This window comes from Pteropus vampyrus, unplaced genomic scaffold (genome assembly GCF_000151845.1).
Source record: "Pteropus vampyrus isolate Shadow unplaced genomic scaffold, Pvam_2.0 Scaffold78, whole genome shotgun sequence".
Classification (NCBI taxonomy): Eukaryota; Metazoa; Chordata; class Mammalia; order Chiroptera; family Pteropodidae; genus Pteropus; species Pteropus vampyrus.
The window spans coordinates 485600-490586 of record NW_011888859.1 but is presented as its reverse complement, the minus strand read 5'-3'; the positions used below and the strand labels follow the sequence as shown (position 1 = coordinate 490586).

General features: G+C 43.9%; 1 pseudogene; it reads right to left on the bottom strand.

Moving 5' to 3' along the window:
- Nucleotides 1-2542: 2542 nt before the first annotated feature.
- LOC111741484 lies at nucleotides 2543-2658 on the bottom strand (annotated as a pseudogene).
- Between the last annotated feature and the right edge of the window lie 2329 nt (nucleotides 2659-4987).

Genomic DNA, 4987 nt, shown 5'->3' with positions numbered 1-4987 from the left:
GCAGCTGTATGGCCATGACCATGCCCTTCACTGGGAACACAGGATGCATACGGCATAATCTCTATGCTCCAGGTCTGAGGTGCCCTCCCGTGCATCCGAGGGCATGTTTCTAGGTTGGAGTGAGGCTGATATCTTGTCTGGAAATGTAAAGCAGTCACTCAACTGACTTGGAACATTAGAAAGTTTCTAAGGATGCGGCGGCGGGGGGGGGGGGGGGGGGGGGGGGGGGGCGGGGGGGCTGGGAGAATGGGGTGAAGGGTTAAAGAAGTACAAATTAGTAGTTGATAGTTGGTCACCGGGATGGGGAGCACGGCATAGGGAATGCAGTTAGCATTAATATGATGGCTAGGCGGAGGGCCAGGGGAGGGAGGGAGCAATTGGGGAGATCGTTTTATAAACTATATAGATGTCTAACCAATGTACTGTATACTTGAAATTAATTTAAATCAATAATTTTTTTTAAAAGAAAGGTTTCTTACCACTACGATTTCTCTGAGAGTTGTTTCTATTCCAGAATAAACACCGTTAAGTTTCCAAGTGCACTTTAAACCAGTGATGGACCTAAATATTCATAAGCATCGCATTTACTGCAGACCCATATGACTTTCAAACCAGTAGCTCCTGGACTCCCGTTACAGACAACTGTTGAGCGAAAACACTTTGCTAAGGAAACCCTTAGGAAAGGCTAACGCAGAGGACCTTTGGCGGCCCCTGTGCGTGTCCTTCCATTTCCTCCTCTTTCCTTTTCTTGTTCTCCTTTTTCTCCTTCCTCCTCTTCCTCTTCTTCCTCTTTTCTAAAATATTTAGGTACCTACTCAGAATGTCCTTTCTTCAACTAATTTGTGAAAACTTGAGATTTTTGCCTAGATTTCGTAACACTTATTTCAACTAATAGAAGAAAAAAATTATTCTGTTCACCCTCTGGCCCTCAGGAGCTCACAGTCGAGTGAGGGAAGGCAGACAACTAAATAGTTATGAAAAATGCCACATCCTAAGGGTTAGAAATGAGGAAACGAGGCCACCAAGGAGCTGGAAGGAAGGCGTCCTTAGCTCTGAGGGGGCCCGTGGGGAGGCAAGCTTATCCATCACGGCTCACAGAGAGCATCGCCCGTGGCCAAGTGGTCCCTTGAACTTCACTTAGGGGAGCCGAAGGAGAGAGGGCAATGGAAGTGGAAGATGGAGCCTGGTAAGCAGGTAGGACGGAGGAGAGAAAGGTGGCCACGCTGCTTCCTAATTCCATCAACCCCTTTTCCTTGAGCTGCATCACGTTGGCTGACGGTCGGTCCAGTGCTGAACCAACCCACTTCTCACCACCTTCGCTACCACCACCACAGCTTCCCAGCCGCTCTACCTGAGTGACAACCAGGGATGCATCAGACAGGTCACTCTCCAGCTTCGAACCCAACAGTGGCTCTGCATGGCACTGATAAGCCATGATCAAGGCCTTTGATGTTAGAAACCCCTACACAATCCTGGCCCTGCCCACCTCTCCAACTTACTCTCCCACTTACTGCTGCTGACACACAGAGGCTGCCTTTCTTTCCCTAGAACTCTCGCAGTTTATGTCTCTCATGAGACCTCCATACATTTTTTTTTTCCTCTCAGGGTCATTTTTTAATGATTTAAACTTTGGCTCAACGCTACCTCTCCTATGAGCCTTTCCGACCACCCAGGCAAACAGAGTGGCCCCCCCCACCCCAACCCGTTTCCCCGTTTTCTTTAAAGCACTCATTACATAGAGCTTCCCCGCTCCCCTTCACTCCATTTCTGGTCTGTTTTGTTCATCGCTGTATCCCCGGCATTCAGGAAAATTTATTTGTTGAATACACGAATTCTAATCTGAATTCCCAAGTGTAAAAGAACATTACACTCTACTACAGTAAAACAAACAAAAAAAATCTGTTCCTTTCCCCTCTCTCTTACCATCGACTTTCGCCTAAGGAAACTGAAGGCTGTTCTACTACCTAGATTGCTTTTCCCGGTGTTTTCATGTTCGTTTATTGTTCTCATGTTGGTTTATTGTCCCAGCCATCCAGTATCAGGGATTAAAACTTAAGTGTGACAGCCAGTAAAGATAATAAAAGAGCCACTATTTATCAAGGGCTTATTATTTACTAGGCACTATACGCGCATTATGCATTTAAACCCATAATATCTTTATTACATGGTTTTATCCGCAAGTAATTCCCAAATGACATATATAGACTGCTTAATTCCATACTATTCTTACATTTCGACTCTGAGCTTTCAAACCTTAGAAAAACAAATTTATCTCTTCCATGCATACCATTTTCCCGCTAATTAATGTCACAGAAACAATGTTCGAACTAGTACTACAATAAATAAGCAAGGAAAGCAAGAATTATTAGCTTTGATTGCTACAGCTGTTATGCATATTGAAGTATTAAATAAGAATTTTCTCAATCAAGAGTATGGTATACATTTCTGAACATTTGCAAAGTATGTTTTCTACCTCTATTAATATATCCAAAACCAAGGGTTTTTTTATTTATTTATTAATATGTATATTTTTTGTTATTTATGCCTACAGCACCTGGTCTTCCTAGGTGGTCTCCCATCCAAGTACTAAACAGGCTCAACCCTGCTTAGCTTCCAAGATCAGACATCAGGCTTGTTCAGGGCGGCATGGCCGTAGACCATGGACTGTGGCTCCACTGGGGCGCGAACCCAGGACCTTCTGCATGTAAAACAGACGTGCTAATCACTACACTATGGAACCAAGACCCCAAGGGGCTTTTTAGAATCATTATTGCTAGCTATTACGTCTTTAGCTAGCACAGGAATGGATTCTCTTCATTTATATGAGAAGTTAACAACAAATACCTGCTAACTCCCTATTGTTTGGAAATTTCTTAAACTATCGTATTAGATTAGGCAGCATTGCATCTTGATAAGGTGGACCATAAAGCTACTCAGGGGTATTCTGAATCTTGAAAAGCACTGCCATTATCGCAACACAACATTTAGAACTTCATAATATTTGCTCTTATATCAGGATAAGTTATAAAAAGGACAAAAAATATATATATATATGAGTGCTTCATAATAATGACACTTTTTTGGAAGTCATCTGGATCCTAAATTGCTAAAGGTAATATTTCATTATGATAGGGTACACCCGTGAGCCACAAGGTTCCACGTGCCACAGAAACATTATTTTCACATTATTTTCTTTGTGATTCTAGTTTCAAGATCAGATCTCATTTACTATTGTGATTAAATAGCATTCCTTAGAGTTTAATCTAAACAACTGTTAAAGAAGGGAAAAATAAGCATGTACGTTACATAGACAGCGAAGAAAAATGGAAAAAAGCCAAGACCACCAAGAATTTCCTCCATGACTATATTCCAACAGCTTCCATATATTTCCCCAAACACTTTCCTAGACAGAACTGATCCAGGCCAGCTCATCCGGGCGCTCATTTCCCATGGGTCCCCTGCCCATCTCATCATCCTTACAGCCCCACCTTCATTATTCCCTAGCAAGTAGCTAACTCTCTAAAAACTCTAATCTAGGATGAGGAAGGCAAGATGTAAGGGAAGGTGTTTCTTTTAAAAAGTCTACGTCACCTCTGACATGCTCCTCCTCTCCTACCCACTCTGTATTCCTATATTCCTGATTTTGACTTTTATGCTTCATACTTCATGTATTTAATTAATTGCAATTTTTAAATATTCAGTGAGACACCTGATCATTTAAACTGTAGACTGTTTCAGACCAGCTCTCACATACTCCTCTGAGGCAGCTGTAATGCCCTAGCAAAACACAGATGCTTTAATAACAGGTTTACATGGTTAAAGGGAGCAAACACAGGATCATATATTTACGCCCCAGATTACAGTTTTTCCTCTCCCGGAGCACATCAGAGAGGCACAGATGTTAATGTTTGAGGACTGTCTGTAATCACACAGCCACTGGAAGCTGAATTCTGAGATGGTCTGGGACCAGCCCCTCCACCCCTTCCTTGTGGCCTCCCATCTTCCCCCTCCCCCCTCCACAACAACCCACAGGTCGGAGGCACCCTCAGTCATCATAAGGCTGGACTCTGGTAAATATGCACCCCCAGAATGCCTACAAATGGCCTTTCCTTTGCATCTACTGGTTTCCAAAGACTTGGATTTCAGCTGAAGTTGGTGTTGGTTCTGGAGACCTCCTAAAACATGAAGGCTTCAGTCACATGAGAAGGTGGAGAAGGAAGAAGGTGGCTCTGGAAGGGAGAAGGTCTGCATTTTGCTTCCTCCTTGGCCAAGCGCTGACCGACCCCTGCTGCAGTAATTGTTCAAAAATGATAACTTTTCTTCACTCCAGAGCCATTTACTGAGAGCCTACTCTGCCTAGAATGATGTCTGATGCTGTCCTAGGCCAAGCAGTGAGCATGAGACATGGTTTCCATAGAGATGCAATCAGCAAGGTGGGAGAATCGGGGTGATGGATGGGCCTGTATGTCTTTGTCTAAGATATACAGGGAGAGAACTTTGCTCCTCGGACTTCAGTCCAGTTGGGAGAGGGTGGGATGAGCTGAAAAGTGGCCCCAAAGGAGCAGGCTTGCAGAGGAGTTAAGAAGGGCATGTTCACCACGTGTGGAGGGCCAGCATGCTTACGTGGTGGAATGTTGAAATTAAAATCAAACACAATTAATTACAGCTAGAAATAGCTATGTATTGTCAATATTCCCATCGAGTCAACCAGAAACTGAGGAGTTAAAAGAATCTCGGACAGAATGAGGGAGCTGGAGGACAGACAACAGGCTCCAAACTGGGTGCAGAAAAAGATCTTGAGGAGGATTCAGTGTTAGAGGGTGGTCAGAAAACAAAGACTTAAGGGGAATTTTACTCTCTAAACAGGAAGGAGGGTGGGAAAATATTGGAGGAGGACACCGCCTGGAGTGTGAAAATCCAGAGGCTTGCCAGAGGAGGGAAGGGGGTTGGCTCTTAATGGAGCCCCTCCGTTTCGTTGTCAGGAAGG